The sequence below is a fragment of the Vicugna pacos genome, chromosome 29 (assembly GCF_048564905.1).
Source record: "Vicugna pacos chromosome 29, VicPac4, whole genome shotgun sequence".
Taxonomy (NCBI): Eukaryota; Metazoa; Chordata; class Mammalia; order Artiodactyla; family Camelidae; genus Vicugna; species Vicugna pacos.
Genome location: NC_133015.1, coordinates 290,993 through 318,038, shown reverse-complemented (window position 1 = coordinate 318,038; position 27,046 = coordinate 290,993). Strand labels below are relative to the sequence as shown.

General features: G+C 46.8%; 1 pseudogene; it reads left to right on the top strand.

Annotated features, from left to right (window-relative positions):
• Positions 1-834: 834 nt before the first annotated feature.
• On the top strand, positions 835-26,502 carry LOC140685441 (lactoperoxidase-like; annotated as a pseudogene).
• Positions 26,503-27,046: the final 544 nt, after the last annotated feature.

Sequence of the window (27,046 nt, the reverse complement as noted above, 5' to 3'; positions counted from 1 at the left end):
CATTATACTTGGGCTTTAAATTATTAAATTCCCAGATATTGGTGTTTTTTAATGATTGCCCCACAGAAGGTATGAAGTCATAGCACGTTAGTAATCATCTAAACCAGCCATCAATTTTGCAACTAAAGTGTATCAGGCACCAGAAGGTGAATGACTTGTCCACAGCCACACAGGGACAGAGGTGGGGACAAGTCCAGGGCTCTTCTCACTTCTCTGGTGGCCAAGAAAGGGCAGTATTTTAAAACTTGGGCCAGAAAAAGTCAACATTTAAAAATCATTTTAGGGGGCAGGGTAATAGCACAGCGATAGAGTGTGTGCTTGGCACGCACGAGGTCCTGGGTCCAACACTCAGTACCTCCATTTAAATAAATAAACATATAAACTTAATTACCTTGCTCAAAACATAAAAATTAAAAAATAGAAATCATTTTAAATCTCTGTTGGCTTCCACAATGGATTGGGTGAAAGGTAAGGGAGGAATCAAAGGATAGTGAATAAATGAATGGAGAAGAGAGCCATTTATTTAATTGTTCCTAATTTTGAGAGCTATTCAGATCCCATTAAGGGCATAAAAGGGACAAGCCTGCTCAGAGATTGGAGGTTTGCCTTTCATGACTGCAGCAGGACTCCGTATTTGACCTGGAACATGGGAAGAAGAGGATTTTGCTTCACCCAGAGTCAGTGATACTGTATCAACCAGTCCCTGCCATTCTGCAGTTTCCTCATGCGTCTGCCTTAGAGTCACAGGGTGTTTCCCGCTGAACCTAAGCGTCTCCTCCAAGCCACATCAGCCCCTCAAAATCTTTCCTTCTGGGCCTCTCCCAGAAATAAATTATGATAGACGGTATAAAAACCAACTCCTTCAAGCAGAGAAACACACCTGGCTGCCACAGGAGGCCAAGGCCCTTGGCAGGTAAGAGTCATTAATTTTAATCTTTCCTGGTTTCTGTGCAGTTGATGATGAAATTTCCTAAAGACTTCTCAGAAAGCTTGGTACTGGATTTGGACTTGTCTTCATCAGGCATTTTCTGTTGCCAGCTCTGGCTGCCACCCTGGCAGGTCATCCCCATTTTGTGTAAGGGAGAATGTGATTGAATCCCTTTGTTGGATAAGGAGGCATTTCTGAGTCTGAAAACTGAGTCATAGAATCATAAACTCTTAGGGCTAGAAGGTACCATAGATCTCTCATCCATCCTGTTGGGAACTGAGGCTTCAGAGAGATCACGGGTCCAGGTCACACAGAAAGTTGGGGGAAATTAGTCACAGAATGACACATGGTGTTCTTGAGACTGGTGTGATATGATGCAACCACCAAACTATAGGGAAAAGTCTGCAGTGTTTTAAAGGGTTCCCTGACCCAGGGCTCTCGGATCTTCATCTTGTTTCCAGCAGCTCATGCTTCCGACAGCAGCCCTGAACATCTAGTTAGCCCTGAATGTCTAGTCTCAGGTGTCTTTAGTGCCGTATGGACACTTGGTTCTCAATCAGATTTATGAATGCAGCGATATTTAGATGGGCTTTGTCTTGGGAGAATGGAGTGGTTGAATCAGTTTTTTTATTTTTAAATGTAATTAGGTGTCCCAAACCCTATGGCTCAGGTGGATTTTGTTCTGCAGTAGAGAGTGTGATAAGAACTCTCTCTTCTCCATTCTTCTCTTGATACTGGAACTGCTCAAAAGATCAAACAGAGCATTCGGGGGGTGATGGGGTGTTTGTTGATTTTCCTACTGGCCCTTCCCACCACCCTCAACAGACCTCTCACCATTCACGGAAAAGAATCCTCCTGATGCCTTCCCTTCTCAGTCCTTCCTGTAGCCCCCATGGTGACTTCTGAGCAAGTCTGAGAGCCAGACTCTTGGAGGTCGTGACATTCAGTGTGGTCGGCAGAGCAGCAGCATCGGCATCACCTGGGAGCTTGTTGGAAGTACAGGCTCTCAGGCCCCATCTAGGACCTTCTGAGTTAGAATCTGCGTTTAACAAGTTCCCTAGGTGATGAGTAGGCACATTAAGGTGGGAGGACCCTGCTAAGGGACCATCACCACCCTCTGCCTCTGCACCCTCCAGATGTTGGATTTCTCTGCCCTAGGGGTTTCATTCATTCAGCAAGTACTCAGCACCTATTTTGTACCAACACTAGGCTTGGGCACTGGAAGAAACAAAAGCCAGTAAGATACAGCTCTTGAGGAGCTCATGATCTCCATAGGGGAAACAGTAACATGAGATATGAGTAAAGCACTGTGGGAGGACAGAAAAAGAAATGGCCTAACTTGGCCTGGAGAAATCTGGTACACTTCATAGAAAAGGTGGCACTTGGCCTGGGTTTTGAAGAATGAATAGGAGTTTATTGGGCAGAGAAGGCATTGCATAGGAAAGAGCTCTGTCTCCAGATAGTGCTTCATGTCCCAGGGAAGACTCCAAGCTTTGATGCAAACCAAAGGGCTTGGGAAATGGTCTCTGCACTGAGCATGATGATAAGAATGTGGGTAAATATTCAAACATCCCAGAAGCCTCTTGGCTCTGGAGTGTGCCTCCAGGATCTTTCTGCACACCCCCTGCCGCCAGTGGCATGAACTTTGCTTGGCTCGGCTTTCTGTCCCATATGCTTTGTTCACGCCCACCAGGAAAGACGGTCAAGACATGGAAAATAATTTAGCTTTGGCCTTGAGGTTCCCACCTACCACTTTTCAGTGAGGGAAGTATGAAGGGGGTTCCAAGGAAAGGAGAGGATAAATGAGTATCTAAGGACCTTTTCCTGTTCAGATTTCTCAACTTTTATTTCTTTGGCTACGATATTTTTCTTCCTTGGTCTCTCTCAGATGATACATCTTTTCATAGACTAACCTTTTAATTTTTGTTTTTGATTTATTATAAAATACATTAGCCATTGAAAGAATAATATAATGAATACTTGTGTACCCATCAGTTCTCTTAAAAAAAAATCAATGATAAGGGGCTGGGAGGAGAGGAGGGGGGAAATGAGAGTTGGCATTTAGCGGGTGGAGTTTCTGTTTTGCAAGATGAAATAGTTCTAGAGATCTCTTGTACATCAGTATGAATATACTTGTCACTGTTGTACTGTATGGCTAAAAATGGTGAAGACAGAAAATTTTATGCTATGTGTTTTTACCACAATATAAAATAATATTGGGGAGGGTATAGCTCAGTGGTAGAGTGCATGCCTAGCATGTATGAGGTCCTAGGTTCAATCCCCAGTACCTCCATTGAATGCATGAATGAAGAAGAAATAAACAAATAAATAAATAAACTTAATTACCCCCCCAAATTTTTTAATAATAAAATAATATCAATGATGCTTTTTATTTTCCAAAACCATCATCTTTGTTTTCTTGAAAGGCTAGATTTCTGCTGGCTCAGTGATCTCCTCAAATCACAAAAAGGAGGACAATGTTTCCACTCGTAGAGGTGTAAGGACAGGAGCCCACTGAGGCGTCAATCTCAACTGTCTGAGATTTCCTCTTGGGAAAAAAAAAAAGTGCTGGAGAGAATCTTGACCAGATAGGCATTTATTCATACTTTGTCTTTTTTTTTTTCTCGAGTAAGCTTACAAAAAGTACATTCAACAAGATAAAAATTATTTAGGGAGATCATCAAAGGTCAGAGGGAAAGACTGAGGAGGTGTGGGGGTGTCAGGGGGGCCTGAAATTATCTGGTCCAGATACACAGGTCTCCTTTTCTGGAGATTATCCAGAGAATGCCTGGAAGACCACCTGGATGGTTTCTCAGGCAAAACTCCAGACCCACGATTCCTCTTAGGGAGCGTCAAGTAGATCTGGAGAGGGCAGCCAATCTGAGGACCTTCTCCAGGGTGCGTTTCTGGAGTTCAGTCAGTGAAGGCACACTATGGGGACCTCTTGTGAACACAGTCTAGATACACCATCATTCCATCTGTATTCCATGGCCACCTCCAAGGCTGGAGCTAGTATCTCCTTGAAAGATATTTTGGGTCTATTCCACCAAATCTAATGAACACCCTAAGCCCCAAAGCAAACAAAGCTGCATGCTTTTAATCTGACAATCTAGGGTCAGAGTTTAAAGCTCACGATGCAGGGGTTAATCGAAGAGCTGGAATCTCTCCAGGCAACCTGGCACACAGCTGTGAGCTCCGGGGAACCTTGAGCTTTGTCACAACTTTCATTCATGTGTTCCCATCAAGATGGCTCTCTGAGAGGGGGTAAAGCCCCTGCCGGCTTCTGAAGGTAGAAACTGAGCATCTGTGTCTCTGGCACATTCTCTTGTGCTGGGCCAGAGGAGGACGGCTTTCATCCTGAGGGGAAAGGGGAAGGGGAACTCCTAAGATGTGTACCAGATTTGGTAACAGCATTTGTCACCGGTGACAAGACAGGTACAGAATCTTGAGTCACAGGCTGTCAGAGCAGAATCAGACATCCTGGGTCACTTGGTCCAACCCCCTCACATGGCAGGCCAAGGACCCAGAGATGTTACGTAACCCTGCCCGATGTCACAGAGCTAGTTAGAGCACGTGGAGAACTACAACGTAGGACCTCCTGACCCCGAAGCCTGAGCTCCTTCCTTTCCATCTCTCAGTACCTACCGTGGACCTGCACACACGGGAGATGCTTAGTTACTGTGGTTTCCCCTCCTCTGCCCCAATGTCAGGGTGTCTGGCATTCTCTGGGCTGTTTTTGCTTTATCATCCCCTTTCTGTGATTCAGCTCCCCACCATGGGGACTCTCCAAGGCTCACGCCATGATCCTGGGTCTCGTTTCAGTGATGCGGGTCCTTCTCCATCTCCCAGTCCTTTTGGCTTCCCTGACCTTGTTCCAGGCTGCAGCATCTGACACCAATGGTAAGGGCCACTCTGTGTTGATTTCCCAGGGTTGCTGTAACTAAGGACCACAAACTGGGTGGCTTAACACAACAGAAATTTATTCTCCCACAGTTCAGGAGGCTGGAAGTCCAAAATCAAAGTGTTGGCAGGGTCATGTTCCTCTGAAGACTCTAGGGAAGAATCCTTCCTTGCCTCTTCCAGTTTCTGATGGCTCCCAGCAATCCTTGGCTTATAACTGCGTCACTCCAAGCTCTGCCTCCATCTGCACATGATCTTCTTCTCTGTGTGTGTCCTCTTCTCTTTTTATAAGACTACCAGTCACTGGATTTAGAACCCATTCTAATCCTGTACCTATATGATTTCATCTTAATTAGGTAAATCTGCCAAGACCCTATTTCCAAATAAAGTTCCAGTTGGCATATATTTTGGAGGGGCATTATTTAAGCCACTATACCCTCCTTGTTTAGAGACTATATCCTGCCCCCCCCAATCTCCAGACCCCAGTACGAGTGAAAACAAGGAATCTCACTTTTACTCTATTCCATCCCCTTCCCTACTTCAGGGTCCTGGTGATCAGCCAAGCCCTTTGATGGACTAGCTTACGGGTCCGCCTCACCAAGAACCAAAAAAATCCTCACCAGCAGCCAGAGCCAACCTGAGTGGTCACAGACTTTCTGAATCCCATCACTGGGTCCAATTAGCTCTCAGTATCTGCAGGTTCTGCATCAGCAGATTCAACCAACAGTGGATGAAAAGTAATCAGAAAAAAAAATTCCAGAAAGCTCCCCCCCCCAAAAAATACCCACTCTTGCAATTATTTATATAGCATTTACATTGGATTTACAACTATTTACATGGCATTTACATTGTGTTGGGTATTATAAGTAATCTAGAGATGATTGAAAGAATATGGGAAGATGTGCATAGGTTATATGCAAATACTATACCATTTTATACGAGGGATTTGAGCATCCTGGGAGGTCCTGGAACCAAATCCCTGTGGATACTGAGGGATGACTATATTGTAGTGGACTCCTGAGAACAACACTGACAGCTTACTGAGAATCAGAGAGTATTCTTACCATTCGAGGTTGTTTCTCCTGGTGAATGTTTTCAATCTTGATCTTCTGCCTGCTCAGATCTGAGGGGTGGGTTAATGGCTGAGAAAGAGGGAAACAGAAGCAAAGGCTTTTCCAAAGAGTGGAGTCTGATACCCTGCTCCTTGCTCCTCCCCATCCAAGCGCAGACCGCCGCTGCCGCCATGTCTGACGCCGTGCGTCAGGTCAAGGCTCACGTCAACACGGCTTTCCTGGATTCCCGGACCAGGTAGGTGAGACGCACACACCGCATGTGTCCCCCTTCCTGGGCTTCCCGTTCATGATGAGCACACCTGGGCCAGCCCTGACAAGCCAGGGAGCCAACGCGGTTATACAACCTGCCCTTCCACCCTCACCTGCGGGTGTGTGTGGCAAGTAGGAGTAACAGCCCACAATTCCTAAATCCTCAGCCTCTAAGTTACCGTGAAGGGGATGTCTGATCTGACCCTACAAGCACTTTCTTCCACGTGGCTGAGTGATTCCTTGGGTCACGCATACCAGAGTCTCAGAAAGCCTGAGGGGCCACCTTTCTCTTGCCTCCTGGGGCTTCATTCCTCCTTGGCCCTTGAGTAAACTCTCAAGCGGTCCCATAACCTTTGGGCTGACTTTTAGAGGACAAGATGTGCTCTGGTCACTTCTAGTCCCAAGAACAGTGTCCTTTCAGGAATTCAAATGTCAGCATCAGAAGATGAAGCCCAGGCGTCTCACTTTCCTCAGCTCAGCGCTGCTTCCTGCTCTCACAGTGAGAGAAGGGCGCCTGGTCATTTGTCCCCCTCCCCCAGCCCAGGTTTCTGACTCTTAGGGGTAGAGCTGGGGGAGGTAGGAGGGGGGCAGGATGGCAAAGTCTAAGTCACCGGGACAACTTAATGCCTGAGGGTGAGGGTGGAAGGGGGGTGGGTCAGAAGCGCCTTCCCTCCTTGGGCACTTTTCGGCTCTCAGAGATTTGCTGCCAACCCTCTGACCCAGAGAAGTTTCCGGCCAGCAGCTCACAGCTCCAACCCTCAGCCCAGGAGCCTGGGGCTCACTCCCTCTCCCCTCGCCACACCTTCTTGAGTCAGGTCCTTTTTAAAGAGGCTCCAGGAGACTTTCCCCTGCTGCTGGAGGATGTGCGGATTTGGGGCCCAGTGCCGCCCTGTCTGGCTTACTCTGCTCTTAGGTTCAGAGCACCAGCCGCCTCTTCTTTTCTTGTTTTCTTTAGGCCTTTTGGGCAGGTGCCAATCACCAGCCACAAACACACAGTGGAGCTGCCTGTTAAGTCCCTTGTCACTAGAATTAGTCCAAAGAGGAAGCCCCATGGTGGCAGCAGGGAAACCATCTCCGAATGAAAATTCTCTCTCCCTCCCTAATGTCAATCCTGTCAGAGCCTGAAGGTGGGGCAGAATAAAAGCCACAAAATCAGTGTTCAGCACCTCCCTTGGGAGTTGCGCAGCACAGGACCACCAGCCTTGCTTTCAAACTTGCCCCCACTGGTTAGGTCTTGGACTTGGGGCCTCGTGGAGATGTCAAGAATCTACGTTTAAACATCTTGTTCACAAGCACCCAAACAAACAATCCAGCAACTCACGATCTGTGAGAAAGACAAGAAAGGAAATAAACAGAGCAGTGGCTGCGGCTCCAGGTGCAGGGATCCGGGAAGCCAGATGGAGGGCGAGAAAGAGCCAGCCATGTAGAGAGCTGGGGGGATGGCATTCCAGGGTCTGGGAACAGCAGAAGCAAAGGTCCTGAGGCAGGCAAGAGCTTAGGGTGCTCAGGAAACAGAAAAGAGGCTGGTGCTGGTGGCAGTGGTAGGAAAGGAGGAGCACGCAGGCAGAGCCTGAGGACCCAAGAGTCAGAGGCAGATTCGTGGGTACCAGGGAGGAGGAGGGAGGGATGGGACGTGACTGTTCATGGGCGTAGGGTCTCCTTGGCAGGTGATGAAAATGTTTGGGAACTAGATAGAGGCATTGACTGCACAAGGTCACGAGCATGGATGCAGTAAGCATGTGGATTCACACACATCGTCGGGGAGCCAAGGAAGTGCTTCAGTCAGAGAGCAGCCTGGCCTGCTTTTCATTTCAAAAAGCTCCCTCCGGCAGTGGGGTGGAGCTGGACGGGAGAAGGACAGGAGAGGAGCCAGGAACCCAGTTAGGAGTCTGCTGCGGCCATCCAGGTGGGGGAGGATGCTGGCTAGGTCGAGGGTGGAGGCCTAGAGATGGAAAGAGTTCCTCCAAGGCCCTGCCTCCCCCCAGGGAGCCCCACCCTGAGGCAAAGCAGGAGGTACCTCCCGGGTGAGTCAGGTTCAGGCAGGAGGCTGCACGGAGCCCTGGCCCAGGAGGAAGGAAGGCGCACATAGGACCTTGCATGGGAACTTTCGGTGAAAACCTGGGAGGCCCAGCAACCCCACTTTCTTGTTCGTGGGTGGGGGACCCTTTGGGACCTGGCTGATGAAGATGGTGGCCTGGTGCTAAGGCACGTGGCTTTATTCTGTGCCAGAGTCCGCTCTTGGCCTTTCTCATTCCTTCCTCCCTCAAATCCTATGCAGTGCTTAACCCAACTATAGGATTTAGCTGTTTTTGAGGCCAAATGATCAAATTGCATGGTTACCACCATTATCCACATTTTGTGGATAATGAAACTGGGTACAGAGAGGTTGAGTAACTTGCCCAAAGGCCACCAGTAAGTAGCAGCAGGAGTCAAACCCAGACAGCATGTTGCAAAGGCCACGGGCGCTGGTGTCAGCGACACTGATTCCCAGTTCACAGAGGAGGCACAGCTCACTGGGAGGTCACATCTATACGCCCATCCTGGTGGAACCAGGGTTCAAACGTGACCTCTAGGCCCAAACTCTAAGTCAGTGCTGTCCGATACAGGAACCACTGACTACATGCGGCTACTGAGCACTTGAAATGTGACCAGAGCACCAAGGAACTGAATTTTTAATTGTATTTCATTTTAATGAATTTCCATTTAAATAGCCAAATGTGGCTAGTGGTTACCAAACTGGACCTGCAGGAGTCTGGGTCCCTGGGCCACAAGGTCTCCTGCAACAAAAGGCAGCAGGTTTATCTTCTTGGGTTCTTTTTCACCAAGGTGGAGGGGAGGTTAGAAGCACGTAGGTCTGGTAATTAGCCACGTAGCTCCTCAGGCTGAGACACCAGGCCCCCTCACACCTGAAATAGAGTTAATAACCTGGTCTACAGGGACAGGCCAGGTGTTACAGCCTGTGCAGTTCACTCCCAAAGCAGGGATGTCTTTGTGAGAATTTGAGCCACTTCCAATATTTGAGTCTTAGAGCCTTGAGTCTAGAGGGGGTTCGTGAAGAGTCTTACAGATCGTCTCCTGGAGTCCCCTCATCTCACACATGAGGAAGCGGAGCACCACAGGGTCTGGAGGTTCTCATAGAGGGACTTTCTGACATCTTGCCCTTAATCTCCAATTTCTTAGTAGTAGAAGGGTTTTTGGCTTCTCATTTTATACATGGGAAATTAAGAATAAAAAGGCTGAACATCCGGCCAAATAAATGGGCAGCAAGAGGCTGGATGCTCCAGCCACGTCTAAACAAACCCCAGTCTCACTCTAGGGCCAGGTGGAATTAAGGATGCTTTCGTGGGCAGAACTGGAGGCCCAGAGGCATGGTGTTTCTAGAATTCTCAGTCCATGAGGCTCGATGAGAGGCCAGCTCCACGGTCAGGGGTTTCTTAGCCTAAATCCGTACATCCTGGGACTAAGGTGAGTTTGAGGTTCCCCAACAGATCTGGAAGCAGCCAGCACAGCTGCCACCTGCCAATTCTAATTCAGGAAGGGCTCACCTTCCTCTGCCTGCCTTCCCTCAGAAGCAGACGTCACAAAGCTTAAAGACATGCTGTAGCTTCCTCCTCCCAGAAGAGATTTTCCAGAGGCATCAGAAGAGAACACAGAAGTGGGGGGAGGTCTCTGGCTTGCTGTCCACCCCCCACCCAGCTCCTCCCTACACACACGGCGCCTCACACCCCTTCTACAGGGTCGAAGCCTGGGGGCCAGGTCGTGACTCCCCCACTGCTCTCAATTGTAGGCTGAAGGCTGCCATGAGCTCTGAGGTGCCCACCACTCGACAGCTCTCAGAGTACCTCAAGCATGCCAAGGGCCGGATGCGCACAGCCATCCACAATGGGCAGGTGTGGGAGGAGTCCTTAAAGAGACTGTGGCAGAAAGTGACCCAGACCAACGTCACAGGTACAGAAAGCTCACCAGCCCTCTGATGGCAAGAAGGGGTCATCTCGCCACAGGGGAGAGCAGAAGCCAGCAAAAGCTGCATTTCCTCTTGGGAGCCATCGCCTCTCTCTCTCCTAGACCTGCAGAGCAAGGAGAGGCTGAGTTCAGCGACGCCCATGCTCTTTCCTGCAGAGAGAGGAACTCAGGCCCAGCAAGGTCCCACTGCCAGCTCGCAATGAGGGGACATTCATGCTCTTTGTTATAACGCCATCTGTTAGGTCTCTGTTCAGAGGAAGGACTAATGTCAATAAACACCAGTTCCTTGTCCCAAACCACAGTGTCACCACTTCCGCCTGTGAAAGGGCCAGTTTAAGCCACCTGTGTTGAGGGGATTTACTGGGATTATGTCACAGGTGATGAGATTTCCCTCTTGTTCTGGGTGCTGTGGGGCTGAAACAATGAGCTGATGGACTGGTCATGACCTCCCCAACCCCTCCGCCCCACCCCCTACTGAATGGCACAGCTCACGGAGGGTCACGGAGGGAGGGGATTGGTCATGACTCGAGGAAGAGGCTACAAGTTCTCCCTGGGCAAACATCAAGTGGATGAAGATCCCTGGCCTGGGTGTTTGGGCAAATTCCAAAGTTGCAAAAGAAGGAAACTGGGACAAGGTAGGGAGAAGCAGGGAGCAGTTTGGACTCCAAGATTCAAAATGTGCTGGGGCCTCTGCCAACTTTCACAAGTGAGCCCCCCAAAGAAGCCCCCAGAGCCAGACTCCCTTGCCTCCCTTTCACTGCGGGCACTGGGATGGAGCACAGCCTGCATTAGGAGGTCTCTCCATTCTGTGCCCACGTGGAAGCTTCTGATGCCTAAAGCTTCCCAATGTGTTATCCTCCCAAGACCACAGCGCCCCTCACTTAAATCCTGCCAGGAACAGGACCACCACAGAAACTGGAGAGAGTCCAGCCCAACTGGTGTCCACAGAAACACGGAAAGCGGAGGAAGAATCCAGCCCACTTGGCATCCCTTCTCTTTCAGACCCCAGCCTGGACTTGACTGCACTCTCTTGGGAGGTGGGCTGTGACGTCCCAGTTTCCATGGTGAAATGTGACGAGAACAGCTCTTACCGCACCATCACAGGAGACTGTAATAACGGGTGAGTGGCCATGGGTGGGTATAGAAGGCAGGTGCCTCCCATCCCCACAAACAGCCCACTAGGCTCAGCCCACCTGCCCAGGCCACCTGCCCTGCCCAACCCAGCCAGGACTTTGCCACTTGGACATTACAGGCAGAACTCCCACTGCCTTACCCTCCTGGACTAGCGTCCCACTGGAATCTGTGCTGTTGGAACCCCCCTAACTTCCCCACCTTCTAGAGACCACTGTAACCCACTGGAAGCAGCACCTTTCCCCGGTGCAGAGGAGCCCCGCGCCTTCGGAGGTGAGAGTAGCCCAGACACCCCACAGTTGAGAAGCACCTCCTCCGGGCCCCCTATCCCTTGTTCAGAGGCTCCAGGTCCTTCCCCAGGGGATTCCCAGTGGGGTTTTCAGACAAGCAGACCCCGGGGCCGACCGGCCGAAGCTGAGGACGGGTCTTGCTGTTTCAGGAGGCACCCCGCCCTGGGAGCCGCCAACCAGGCGTTGGCGCGCTGGCTGCCGGCAGAGTACGAGGACGGGCTCTCCCTGCCCTTCGGCTGGACGCGGGGGAAGAGGCGGAACGGCTTCCCTCTCCCGCTGGTGAGCGCAGGCCCGGGGTCGGGGAGAGCCCCGGGCAGGCAGGTGAAGGATGGGAGTCAGAAGAGAAGGGATGCACTCCCCAAACACTCAAGGAAAGGAAGAAGAAATAGGTGGGAGGACAAAGGGTGCGCGGTGGAGCCGCAGGCGGAGAGATGCAGATTTGGAATGGCTCCCTGGAAGTGTTCCCCCAAGTGCCACTAGAGGGCAGCAGAGCCCGGGTCCCGGAGCCCGGTTATGTGATGGTCACTTCCCAGCTGCCAACAGACCAGGTGCCCTGGGGTTTCCCAGGCAGATGGCCTCCCTGCTGCATCCCGCTGGCGCCTGCCCTGTCCCATCCCCTGGAGTGCACCAGCCGTTGTTTGCCTAGAGGTCCTCTCTGTTGGCCTCATCTGACTTGGCAGGCCCTCTTCCCAGAGCCCCTCCCCTAATCCCAGACACCGGGCATCTCCATGGCACTGGCTTCAGAAAACAGCCTGTCTTTCTTTTTCCCTCTCCGAGTGGAAAGGGCACTGGCCTTGCAAGCCATCCAGTCATACAGACCTGGCCCTTTGTGGCTGTAGGACCTTGGTCAATTGACTTCACCTCTCTAGGACTCAGTCTCCAGATCTACAAAATGGGAGTAATGCCACCTGCCTCACAAGCTTGTCGTAAGGGTGAAACACACCTATCATATCATAGGTACTCAATAAACTGCAGTTGAAGCTAAATCCTTGAAGCATCTTCTCCTCCCTCTCCTTCTCTCTCCATCCGTAGGCCCGTGAGGTATCCAACAAGATTGTCGGCTACCTGAATGAAGAGGGTGTTCTGGACCAGAACAGGTCCCTGCTCTTCATGCAGTGGGGTCAGATTGTGGACCACGACCTGGACTTTTCCCCGGACACGGAGCTGGGGAGCAGCGAGTACTCCAAAGCGCAGTGTGATGAGCACTGTATCCAGGGAGACAACTGCTTCCCCATCATGGTAGGCCACTGCAACTGCGCTTCCCTGACAAACCCCCTGCCTCCCTAAGGTAGCAGACGTTCCCCGCCAGGCAGTCAGCCAGGACCTCTTGGTAGATCTTGAATGCTGATTTGACAGCTTCCCAAGCCTCACACATCTATTCATTCACTCACTCGTTTACTTAGTAAATAGACATTAATCATCTACTCCGTGCCTGGCAAATGAGACACTGTCCCTTCCCTCAAGGACGAAGGGTCTGTGTAGGAAATGGACGAGTAACCACTAACGGCAAAATTGGGAAGCGCTGGGGAGGGCCGTCTGAGTCCCCGGTCCAGCAGCATTTGGTGTCACCTGGGGTCTTGTTAGAAGTACAACAAGATATTATTGTCCAAGACATTGGGAAACAGAAACCACATTTTATCAGGATTCCCAGGAGATTCATTGCATACACAGTAAAATTTGTGGAATGTTGCTATAAGTCACCATGGGGTCCAGGACGGCTCCTTCCAGAAAAAGCTGAAACCTGATGGATGAGTCAGAATGAGCAGCCGGTATTTATGGGAATTTCCAGCAGGAAGGACAAGGAACTTGCCATGATGCACCTTTTCTTCAGGGATTTTACAGTTAGAGAGTGATTTCTTTACTGAAATAAATCAAGGCTGTGAGCTGTGTTATAAAGAACATGAGCTATGGAGTGAAGTCACTCTAGCTCTGAATCCCACATCTTTCCTTTGCAGTTTGTAAGTTCTTGGGCACATGACTCAACCTTTCTGAGCCTCGGTTTTCTCCTGGGTAAAATGGGACCAAATTACCTACCTTACAGGGTTTTATGAGGACCAGAGTGAGATAAAGTATACATAATGCCTAGCACATGGAAGGGCCAAAATAAACAAATGGTAGCTGTTGTTAGCAGTTATTATTAACAAACCCTTTCCTGTCTCGTGTTCTGCTTCCTTGTGCCGGGGTCGGAGGACTCCCTCACCACCAAAAATTTGGAACCTTTGCTATAAAAGATTGGATGAATCCCTTCAGCCCTTTTCCACAGCGGGACGTCATGAACTTCAAGGTATTGGGGGCCCAAGATGTATAGTGTCAGCAGGAGGCACCAGGAGCCAGCGTGTGGTCCCAGGGTCCCAGGAGGACACCATCAGCATTTTTGCCAGCTGCATCTGGACCTGCCCTGGGGTTACCAGCTGTACCACCTCTGCCCAGTCACCCTAATGTCTCTGCAGTTCCCGCGCAATGACCGCAAGGTGATGACTCAAGGGAAATGCATGCCTTTCTTCCGAGCTGGGTTTGTCTGCCCCAATCCACCTTACCAGTCTTTGGCCCAAGAGCAGATCAACGCCCTGACCTCCTTCCTGGACGCCAGCTTAGTGTACGGCTCTGAGCCCAGCCTGGCCAGCCGTCTCCGTGACCTCAGTAGTCCGCTGGGCCTCATGGCCGTCAACCAGGAGTTCTGGGACCACGGGCTGGCCTACCCACCCTTTGTCAACAAGAAGCCGAGCCCCTGTGAGGTCATCAACACCACTGCCCAAGTGCCTTGCTTCCTGGCGGGTGAGTTTAGGCTGGGAACAGAGGCGCCCAAGGACAAGGGGGTTATCCTGGGGACTGAGAGCAGAGGGAGGCCAGAAAAACTTCACGAGGCCCCTGGGCAGCCTCTGGGGAGGCTTTACCATTGTTCCTTCTCATCATCTTCTACAAAAACACACACCGAGCCACCACCACCCCGGGCACTGTCCAGGACTGGCAGAAGGGCCCAGGTGAATACAGAATCTAAGAACGTATGTTCACTGTAAAAATAAATAAGAAAATTCACAAGATTCCGCCACCCACAGATAATCATTCTTAGCATTTGAATGCCTATCTTCCCAGGTTTTTTTCTATCCCATCGCTCTACATTGTTTTACATCATTGAGGTTGCACTTGAAATAATGCTCTGTAACCTGATGACTTCCCTTCATGCATCACATCATGAAACCATCTTCTACAGTGGGCTCTTAAGTGGCTGCCTGGTATTCCGTGACATTTATTATCATAATTGATTTTTGTCAACCCGATTTGGAGACATTCAAGTCATTTCTGGTTTTCCTGTGATTTTTTTGTTGTTGTTTTTAAGTTAATGAGCATCCTTGTTGATGAATCTTGGTGCACACTTAAAAAATTTTTTACTAAGATAATTTCCTAGAAGAGGAAGTTCTAGATGAAGAGGAAGATATAGCTTTAATGCTTTTTATAAACTTGGCACAAAGCCCCTACTCCATACAGCCCGTGCACAACCAAATTCTCATTCTGGGGGCTCCTGTCCTCCTGGTCCTCTCTGCCTTTGGCTTTTGGAGGCTTTCTCTCTTCTAAAGATCCACTCCCCCAGGGCAAGCCCCTTGCCACCCAGACATGGCAGGAGGCCAGTCTGTAGGGCCAGATCTTTTCTTAGCTCTGTCCCTGCATCTCTCACATCAATCCAGACCAAGCCTTTGCCTGTTTTCCCCCCCAAAAATTACCCAGTACGACTAAGCATTTGTGAATTTAACAGACTTTCCTGAAGATTGGAGGACACAAAGAGAAAGATCCGGTCTTGCACCATCTATCTGACCTCCCATCCTATTCCTCCGTCCCTCCCAATTGCCTCTATCTCATCCTGTATTACACAGAGGAATTGGACCCTACTCTCAAACTTGGATTCCTAAAACCTTCAAAGTTGTTCCACACAATGAAAAGTCCCTTGTTTATTTGTGGGTCCCATCTTGGAAGGCAGTTGGGATTTAATTACCAAATTTTAATTTTTTAATGTCACCTGTAGTCTTTCTGTCAGTCTTGAGGGTCGACCTTATTAGCCCCATTTTCCCAGATATGAAGACGGTGGCTTAGAAATGTGAAGTCTTAAGTCACATGGCTAAAAGTGTGTGTGTAGAGTTGAGATTCAAATCTATGAATCCCAACCCTGATCTCTTTCCACCTGACTTCCCTTAAATTAACTGGAAGGAGGGGCTTAGGAGAGGTTCTCTTTGGGACATTGTCACTGATTTCTTCGTGCAGGTCCCTGGGGTCTGGGGTTGCTCCGGGGAACCTACCTTCCTACCTTGCAGGCTTTCAGGAGATTCCCGAGCCTCAGAGCAGATCCTCCTGGCTGCTTCCCACAACCTGCTTCTCCGAGAGCACAACCGTCTGGCCAGAGAACTAAAGAGACTCAACCCTCGCTGGGATGGAGAGAAGCTCTATCAGGAAGCCCGGAAAATCCTGGGAGCCTTCATGCAGGTGGGCCCAGGAGCACTGCGCCACACGCCAGCCTCGCTCCCGCTCCTGACCCTGCTCTCTGCTGGTCCCCACACCTCCCGCTAGCCCCTCTGCGTTCCCCCTTGCTCTGCTGCTGCTGCTTTCCCATCATCTCATTCTTGTAAACCTCCCCTGTGCTTCTTCTGCCTCTCGGCCCCAAAATGAGTCCCTGGATTCCGAGTACTGGAGAGTCAGTCTCACGTGATCACTCAGTGTGCCTACCCAGGTGCCCTCATTGGGACCGTAGGCTCCATCACTCCTGGGACTGTGACAGCACACTTATTCCAGTTGTTTTGATCGGATTATCTTCTTTAAAAATTTTCTGCACTTAAGCCACATGTCACCGGCACAGTTAATTGCTATTGTTGATTGGCCAGTTGACTAGAAGGGATGTAGAAAGGGCGATATGTTGATTCTTATTTTTTAAACATTTTATTTTGAAATAATTGTAGATTCTCAAGAAGTTGTCCAAACATGTACATGCACCTCCCCCAGTGTTAACACTTTGCAGAACTATGTCACCAGATCATAATCAGGAGGTTAACACTGATAACAACTACAGAGTTTATTCAGATTTCATCATCTTCATGTGTGGTGCATGTGTGTGTGTGTGTAGCTCCAGGCAATAGTATCACATGTGTCATTTCATGGAATCACCGCCACTATAAAGATACCTAACTTCCATCACCACAAGATGCCCTTGGGCTACGTTTTTATAGCCACAGCCACCCTCCCCCTTCCCATTTTCCTAACCCCAGACAACCACTAATCCATCCTCCATCTGTACACTTATGTTACTCCATGAATGTTATATAAATGAAATCATGCAGTATGTGTTCTTTTGAGACTGGCTTTTCACATTCAGCATAATTTCCTTGAGGTTCATCCAAGTCATTGCATATATCAATAGTTCATTCCTTTTTGTTGTTGAGAACCATCTCATGCTTTGTTTAATCGTTCACCTATTGAAAGACATTTGGATAGTTTCCAGTTTAGGGCTATTGTGAATAATGCTGCCATGAACATTCATATCTATGTTTCTGCAAGAAAATAAGTTTTTATTTGTCTGGAATATAAGCCCAAGAGTGCAATTGCTGGGTCATATGGTAAGTCCATTTTTAGTTTTAAAAGGAACTGCAAAACTGTTTTCCAGAGTGGCTGTATCATTTTTACATTCCCATCAGCAATGTATGAATGACCCAAATTCTCTGCATCCTGGTCATTATTTGGTGTCATTACTAATTTTTTTTCACCCTTTCTGTTAGGTATGTAGTGATAGCTCATGGTGGTTTTAATTTGCATTTCTCTGATGGTTGATCATATTGAATATCTTTTCGTGTGTTTTTTGTTATCTGGATATCCTCTTCAGTAAATACCTGCTCATGTATTTTGCATATTTTCAAATTGGATTTTGTCTTTTAATGTTGAGTTTTGAGAATGATTTATATATTCTGGATACGAGTCCTTTGTCACATATGTGACTTTAAATATTTTCTTCCAGTCTGTACTTTGTCTTCTCATTCTCTTAACAGGATCTTTTGCAGAGAAAGAGTTTTTCATTTTGATGAGGTCAAATTTATCAGTTTTTTTCTTTCATGGATTGTGCTTTTGGTGTCAAGTCTTTACTCTTTCCCTGGTCCTAGATCCCAAAGATTTTTCTCCTGTTTTTTTTTTTCCTAGACTTTTTGTAGTTCTATGTTTTACATTTAAGTCTGTGATCTATTTGGGGTTAATTTTTGTGTAAAACATAAGATTTAGGTCAAGGTTCATTGGTCGGGGGAGCTACGGATGTCTAACTGCTCCTGCACCATTTATGTAAAGACTGTCTTTCTTCTATTGAACTGCTTTTGTTCCTTTGTCAAAAGTTATTTGGGCATGTTTATGTGAATCTATTTCTGGATTGTCTGTTTCATTCCATCAACCTATGTGTCTATTCCTACACCATTACTACAGTGTATAATTAATAACTATTAGTAACCACATAATAAGACTTAGCATTGGGAAGAATGACTCTTCCCACTTTCTTCTTCTTTTTCAAAATTATTTTGGCTACTGTAAGGTCTTTCCCTTTCCATATATATTTTAAAACAGGCTAATCTATGTCTACAAAGAAATCTTACTGAGATTTGGATAGGAATTGTATTAAAATTATAGATCCATTTAGGGACAAATGACATCTTTACAATGTTGAATTTTCCAGTAGATAAACATAGTATGTCTCTCCAAGTATTTAGATTTTCTTTGATTTCTTTCTTCAGCACTTTGTAATTTTTATCATCAAGAGCCTACACATATTTGTTACATGTATACCTGAGAATTTCATTTTCTTTGGAGGAATTATAAATATTACATCTCTTATTTCAGTTTCCACTTCTTATCAGTGTATAAATATATAACTGATTTTTTAATTGAAGTCACTCAATACTAGTCAGTTTACAATGTTGTGTCAATTTCTGGTGTACAGGGAAAGGGTAAGTTGGGAGTTTGAAGCTTGCAGATAATTGACAATTTTTATCTGCTGATTCTGTATCTTATGACCTTGCTGAACTCAATTAGTTCCAGGAGTTCTGTAGATTCCTTGGGATTTTCTATATAGATAATCATGCCATATGCAAATAAAGGCAGTTATATTTCTTCATTTTAAATTTCTTTTTCTTCCCTTATTACAGTAGCTATAACTTCCTGTACTATATTGAGCAAGAGTGGTGAGAGCAGACATTCTTATCTCCCAATAATAGAAGAAAAGTATTCAAGTTTTCATCATTAAGTATAATGTTGGTTATGAATTTTTTGTAGCTGCTCTAGATGACGTTGAGGAAGTCCTGCTCTATTGCCTAGTCTACTGAGAGTTTTTGCCATGAACAGATGTGGTACTTTGTCAAATGGTTTTTCTGCATTGATTTATATGATCATATGATTTTTCTTCTTTAGCCTGTTTTGCTTGCTTTGGGTTTATTTTGCTCTTCCTTCTAGTTTATTGAGGTAGGAACTTAGAGTATTAATTTGAGAGCTTTCCTCTTTTCTAACAGAAGTATAGTAAGTGATATAAATTTCCCTCTTAGCACTGAGTTAGCTGCAGCCTACAAATTTTGATATGTTCTGTTTTCATTTTCACTCAATATGTATTTTCTGCTGTTATCTTCTTTCAGACTTCCTCTTTGACCTGTGGCCTATTTAGAAGTACGTTATTTAATTTAGAAGTGTTTAAACATTTTCCTGCTGCCTGTCTGTTATTAATATCTAGTCTGATTCCATCATGGTCAGAGAATATATGATTTCATTTCTTTTAGATTTGTTAAGGTATATTTTATAGCCCTGGTATGGTTATCTTGTTGAATGTTCCATAGGTCCTTCGAAAATATTTTTATTCTGCTGTTGTTGGGTGGTGTGTTCTATAAACGTCACTTAGATCCCATTTATTGGTGGTTCTATTCAGTTCTGTCTCCTTGCTGATTTCTCTCTAGTGGTTCTATCAATTGCTCAGAGTAGGGTGTTGAAGTCCCCAACTATAATTGAGAATTTGTCTATTTCTTCTTTCAGTTCTATCGATTTTTGCTTCATGTATTTTTGCAGCTCCGTTGCTTGGTGAATAAACATTTAGGATTGCTTGATCTTCTTGATGGATAGATCCATTTTCAGCATGCAATGTCCCTTTTTGTCCCTTGTAATCTTCTTTGCTCTGAAGTTGATTTCACCTGATATTAATATAACCTCTCTTGCTTTTAAAAATTAATGTCTCCATGATGTATCTTATTCCACCAGTTTCAACCTACCCATGTCATTATGTTTGAAGTATGTGTCTTATTGACGACACATAATTTAAGTCACTTTTTTAAAAAATGTTTTTTAATGGAGGTGCTGGGGATTAAACCCAGAGCCATGGCCACTTTTTTTTTAATCTGCTCAACCAATCTCTGTCTTAAAATCGGTGCATTTAGATCATTTACATGTATAGTAATTATTGACGTGTTAAGGCTTAAATCTGCCATTTTATTATTTGTTTCCTGTTTGTTCCCTGTTTCTCATTCCTCTATTGTTATTGTTTTCCTTGCTTTCCTGTAGGTTATCTGAACACTTTTTAGAGGTCCATTTTGATTTTAGTATATCACTTTGCATAGTTTTCTTAGTAATTGTTCTCAGTATTGTCATATGTGCATCATATCAAAACCTACAGGTGTCAGTGTTTTATCACTTTCAGTGAAGTGTAGAAAACTTAACTTCCATTAGGTCCCTACATTTAGCACCACATCAGATAGTACTTTAGCCATAAGCTATGATTAAAGAAACTCATAAGGTAGAAAGTAATTCAGTCTGTTTGCTTCTATTTTCCATTACACTGTTCTCATTTCCTTTCTGAAGTTCCCAGCCTTCTTCTGTTATCATTTTCTTTATGCTTAGAGAGTTTCCTTTAGCCAGTTTTTGAGGATACATCAGCTAGCAATAAATTCTCTTTCCTTCATCTGAGAATGTCTTTTTTTCATCTTTATTCTTGAAGAATAGTTTTACCAGATACTAGATTCAGGGTTGACAGTTCTTTTCTTTCAGCACTTGAAAAATGTTGTACCACTTTTCTCTGTCCTCCGTGATTTCAGATCGGAAATTTACTGTTATTCAAATTGGTGTTCTTTTATAGGTAATGAGTCATTTCTCCTTGGCTATTTTTAACACTTTATATTTGTGTTCAGAAATTTAATTATGATGTGTCTTAGAGTAGCTTTCTTTGGATTTATTCTGTTTGAAATTCAGTTTCTGAAATCTGTAAAGGTATGGGGAGGTTTTCAAACATTATTTCTTCAAGTACTTTTTCATCCCACTCCCTTTCTCCTCTACTTCTGGGACTCCATTAATATGAATATTAGATCTTTTATTATTGTCCCACAGAACCCTGAGGTTCTGGTTTGTTTGAGGGTTGGGGGGCAGTTTGGGGAGTTTTTTTCTGTCTATTTCTCTCTGTTGCTCAGATTGACTGAATTCTATTGGTCTGTCTTCACTGTCACATCCACCGTACTACTGGGTCTAGCCAACAAGTTTTTCATTTCAGTTAGTGTATTTTCAGTTCTATAATTTCAATTTTTTAATAAAATTCTACTTCTTTGCTGAGATGTTGTTTTTTTCATTTGTTTCAAGATAATATAATGGATTGTTGGAGCATTTTTATGACAGATGCTTTGAAATCTTTATCAGATGATTCCAACAGCTGATTCATGTCAGCATTGGCATTAGTTGATTGTCTTTCCTCACTCAAATTGTGGCTTTCCAGGTTCTTGGCATTATAAGTGATTTTCAGTTGTATCCTAGGCATTTCAGTTATTATGTTAGGAGACAAGATTCTTGATCCTGTTTAATTCTTCTGTTTAAGAATGCAGTTACTCTATTTAGGTTTGGCATGTTGGTTCTGGCATACTTTGTGAGCTTTAGTTCCAAAGATAGTTTAGTTTCCTGAGCCCTTGCAATGGTATCCTCATCTGCTTCATTCTTCTGGTATGTCTGGGGTTTCAACTCAATCCCTGTTGACTCTGTCTGTAGGGTAGGAAGGTACTTTCCTGGCTCCCTTCTGTTGCTAGGAAATCTTCTAAAGGATCAGAAACCACTGCACCTGAGTCTCTATGCCGATGGATGAAGAACAGAGAGACGGGGCTTTACTGCTGCAGGCAGATCAGACCATTCACCAGCCTGGGTTGTGTATCAAGAGCAAAGATGGCTAATGGTTTGGATTGTGAGGTGGGTTTGAGGGCTCTTTGCTAGGTCCCTGCTGAATTTCCCCTGACCCAGTCCTCTCCAGAAAGAGAGAGAAGGCTTTTCATAGCTTCTTTTGTCTATTCCTATTGGAGCTTCCAGGGTGCCAGCTTCTCACGGACCCAGCCTGGGATGTGTAGGAGTTCATCTTATTGTCATTCCTCAAGTCCTGAGGTTCTTATCCAGTTCACCTTCTTTCCAGCTTTTACAGTCTATTTATTGTTGTCTGTTGAATAATTTCCAAGGTTTTTAGTTCTATTTAGTGGGGAAGACTAAGGAAAAATGAGTCTACTCCATCTCATTCTGGAACCAGAAGCACATGCTCTTCACCATCGAAGATCTATTTCCATTTATTTCTTAGAAAAGTCTCCAGAATTCAACATTTATTATGAAAATTTTAGACTCAGAAATCTTGCTGCTAGAGATGTTTGTAGGAAATCATCCAAAGAATTAAAAATATCTACGTAAAGACTATCTGAGTTGAGGCTTATATTCGTTTGGTTGAGCTGTCATAACAAAATAATGCAGACTGGGTGGCTTACACAACAGAAATTTATTTTGTCTCACAGTTCTGGAGGCTGGAAGTCCAAGATTAAGCAGTTAGCGGGTCTAATTTCCCCTGAGGCTTTTCTCCTTGGCTTGGCCGTGTTCCCTCTGTGTCCTCACATGGTCTTTCCTCCATGTATGCACTTCTCTCTTCTTGTAAGGACACTAGTCTTATTGGACTAGGGCCCCACCCTTATGACATCATTTAACGTTAATTACATCTTAACTGGCCTTATCTCCTAATACAGTCCCACTAGAGTGTTAGAGCTTCAGCATATGAATTTGAGGGAGACGCAGTCCCACCTGCAATGAGGCTTCTTGGACTACAGGAGGAAGAAGCCCACCCAGACTAGCACAGGTGTTTTGTATTGGCTCACCCTAGACAAGTGGAAGCAGGTAAGGGTTCCTCCCGGAACCCCTGGGCAGGGACTGTAGCTGGGCCTCAGAAAGGGTTAAAGCCAGAGCCTGGAAACCATCTGGAATTAGGGCAGCTACTCCCACTCTGCCTCTCCTTCCTCTCTGCTCCTCTCTTCACTTCTCCACTCTCCTTCTCTGCAGATGGGTTTTCCCTGCTTTTCTGCACATGGTAGGAAATGACAGCGCATATCACCCCATCTGTCCCTCAGATCAGGCGCCACCAGAAACAGTCTAGGATAGCTGCCTCTGAAATCTAAATTCCTGAGAGAGAGAATCTGACTCACCAGCCTCGTCTGGTGCCACAGCTGAGCCAGTCACTGTGGCCAGAGGCAGGGGTCTGTCCCCTGCTGACTCCCACAGCCTGAGGCTCAGACTGCCTTCTCCAAGGATGACATCCTTAGATCTAAGCTGCTGAAGAAATGGGCAGCAACCAAAGAGTAAAACAATAAAAGAAGGACCCATGAGTGCAAGAGAATATCATACACATTTAATTATATAATAGTTGGGAGCTAGGTAGAAATGTGAGAAACTTAAAGTGAAAAAGCAGAATGCAAAAGCATGCATTCTCCAGGGTTACAGTTATGTAAAACTAGGTATCCTGTAGACAAAGATTCGAAAGAAGAAACAATTATTATAATTATTGAGTTAAGTGGTGGCATGATTTTTCCAAATTTTCTCACTTTATGTTGGTTCATTGTTTTGAGCAAAACAAAATGAAAAACAGATCTCTCTGTAGTGCAGCATTTCTTTGAGAACTGGAGGTTGAATGAACTTTCCTTGGTTACCCTGTGAATCATTCCTGTGGTTCTTCATTCCTCTCACCCTGGCCTATGGGGAAAAGTTTAATAATATGACTTCATCATGTTAAAGTGATGCATAAAGACTGTCACTTTAGCTTCAAAGTCGTAAACTTATAGCAAAGATGGCAAAGAGAGTACATCTCAAGGGCCATATTAAAGTGACTGATTGGTAAAGCCTACATGGAGACAAATTATGAAAGAGCAGCAGAAAGTATGTCGTGATCAATTAGTAATGTCTGCCAGGGTCATAGGAAGGGGAATTGGACACATGTGCTATCCATTAGCCATCCTTGATTTTTGACCAGTCATCCCTCTTGGCAGCGGCTTCTCTCCCACCTCGCTCTGCAGAGGTTTTACGTCTCCTCATGCCCTTTTCTCACAACTCGTTTTTCCTTCCAGATTATCACCTTTAGGGACTATCTACCCATTGTGCTAGGTGATGAGATGCAGAAGTGGATCCCTCCATACCGAGGCTATAACAAATCTGTGGATCCCCGAATCTCCAATGTCTTCACCTTTGCCTTCCGCTTTGGCCACTTGGAGGTCCCCTCCACTATGTCCCGCCTGGATGAGAATTATCAGCCATGGGGTCCAGAACCAGAGCTTCCCTGCACACCCTCTTCTTCAACACCTGGAGGATAGTCAAAGATGGTATGTCCTTTCAGGGTAGCACCTGGCTGTCTCACTCTGCAGCCTGCTTCTGGGGAAACCTGGCTTGGAAGTCAGACTCCATGCACTTCCTGTGTGACCCTGGGCAAGTGAATTCACCCTCCTTGAGCCTCAGTTTTCTTATTTGTGAAATGGGGACAATAATAATACCTATCTCACTAGGCTATATAAAAATTGAAATATATGGATAGAACTTAGTCTGCAGTGGTTCCTGACACACAGAATGTGGTCACTAAATTTAGCTATTATTCTTTACTTTCTCCTCTGACCTTTAAGTTGCTGAATTTTCTCTGCTTTCTTTCCATGTCTCGGGCTTCTCTGATTGCTGTAGAAAGAATGCATGGGTCTGGTAAATAAACTGCTCTTTCTGCCTTCTCTACGGCTTTCCACCTCCATTAAGTGCCAAAGGTTGGACACAGCTCCGCTTAGGATTCCTGGGCTGGGCTGTAATGAAATTGGCTTTCCTTAAGTCCTGACAAATCAGGGCATATGATTTCTGCCATCTCTTCCCTTGCTGCACAGTTCCTTGCGGGAACATATGTCAGGAGAAGGAGCCAATTCTCTGAACTAGAGCTTGGGAAAAAGTCCCTGAGGCTGATGCTCATGCTGTCACCCCCGGAGTGCCCCCTTCCCTCCACCCCGAAGGCGTGCAGTCTGACCTGGACCCCGGCCCCCAGCCTACCCTGCAGGCCACAGCAGGCTCTTCCCTCCCCACTTCCAGCCCAAAAGGTTCAGTTAGCTCTTCTTTCACCTACGAGAAAATGTCTGGTGGAAGGGGCGGACAGCAGTGGACGATGTCCCCAGCCTACCCCCATCCCCATGAGGGCCTGGTCTCCCTGCAGGTGGAATTGACCCTCTGGTACGGGGCCTGCTGGCCAAGAAGTCCAAGTTGTTGAGTCAGAAGAGAATGATGACGGGCGACCTGCGCAACAAGCTCTTCCAGCCCCCTTACACGATCCACGGCTTTGACCTAGCCGCCATCAACATACAGCGGTGCCGGGACCATGGGATGCCCGGTGAGTGGGCCAGGGGTCCAGCCATGCCTGGGGAACTTGTGGCTGCTTCCCAGGGTTCCTGCGGACTCTCTTCTATAGCCCTGAGGCTCTGATCAGTTTTAAAACAGAAGACCAAGATGCCCATTTTTAAAACTTACTTTGTTCCTCTGTGAAATGGAATCTTCCAGTCTCCCTAATGCAGAGACCAGAAAACACATCTGGTACTATCTTTGAGCTCCTCAGACGAAAAAGAAATCAACAACTGACTTCTAAAACCAGTTTTAAAGCCCCGAAAATATTAAGAAATGGATCGTAGAGGGAAAGCAATGATTTTTGGGCCTTCTTAAATGTAGTACTTAAGAGCCACACTGCCTGGGTTCAGATCTCGGCGACACCTTGTCTAGTGGTGTGACCTTTGGCGAGTTACTTAACATCTCTGTTCCTCAGTTTACATATTTGTACAGTGCTTGGAGTAGTGCCTGGACCCAGAGCAAGCCCCAAAGAACCTACTAGCCCTCTCTAGGCTTCAGTGCCACAGTATAAAACAATGGCTTCCTTCCTGCCTACCCTGTCCCAGAGGTTGCGAATCCAGACTTTCTGGGGCTGATGCAGTGGGCGTGTCCCCCAAAGAGACTGTGGGCAAGAAGTCCCTGGGATGAGACAGCTTCAGCCTCTCCGCCCTAGGGTACAACTCCTGGAGAGGCTTCTGTGACCTCTCACAGCCCCAGACGTTGAAGGAGCTGCATGCAGTGCTGAAGAACAAGAAGCTGGCTAAGAAGCTACTGGATCTGTACAGGACCCCCGACAACATCGACATCTGGCTAGGGGGCATCGCTGAGCCCCTGGATAAAAGGGGCCGGGTGGGGCCTCTCCTGGCCTGCCTCCTGGGGAGGCAGTTCCGGCAGATCCAAGATGGAGACAGGCGAGTGACCCCCACCGTGGGGAAGGCGGGGAGGGAGGCACTTCTCTGCGGGGGGCGTCCCGATGTCCTGCCTGAGGACTAACTTCAGACCTCGGCACGGCCCCAGTGACCTCGTTCCTACCCTTTGACAGAATTGAGAGGGGCCCACAGCTGGGCTGATGGAGAAACTCTGCGTCTGTCTCTGCAGGTTCTGGTGGGAGAACCCTGGGGTCTTCACTAAGAAGCAGCAGAAGTCTCTACAGAAAATGTCCTTCTCACGCCTTGTCTGTGACAACACCCACATCACCAAGGTCCCGCTGCACCCCTTCCAGGCCAACAGCTACCCTCACGGCTTTGTGGATTGCTCAGCCATTGATAAGTTAGACCTCTCACCCTGGGCCTCAGAGAATTAGGGGCCTGGACTCCACACTGTGTAGTAAAGCACCCTTTGGTCCATGATGCCATTTCAAGCAAGTTCAATGACCTGGTCCCTTAGAGCACCACACCCTAGTCCCAGGCCTTCTTTCCAGCAGGGTCTCTCTACACGCCCCAGCCTCGCTCCAGCCCAAGGCCAGCTGCTCTGGCCTCTCCAGCACTTCCTCTTGAATCCCACTGTTCCCATCCGCATTCCCCCATCCTCTCTGCCTGTGGAAATCCTCCTTTCTGTCAAGACTTGGACCACTTGAGATGCTTTCCAGATATCTCCCATCCTCTCTCCTAAACAAGTCTTGGCTGAGGCTGTGGCCTTTGCACGTGTATCTTTCCTCCTGTCCCCTTGAATTAGATTGTAAACGCCTTGATCCAGGGACCACAGCCTGCTTCTAAGTGTGTCCGGTAGCACCCAGCATGGTGCTCGGCACCCAGTAAGTGCTCAATAAACATCGCTGATTGACTAGAGGCACTGGCAATGACCTTGTTCCCCTGGAAGACAGGCCTGGGAATCAATGCCAAATAAGT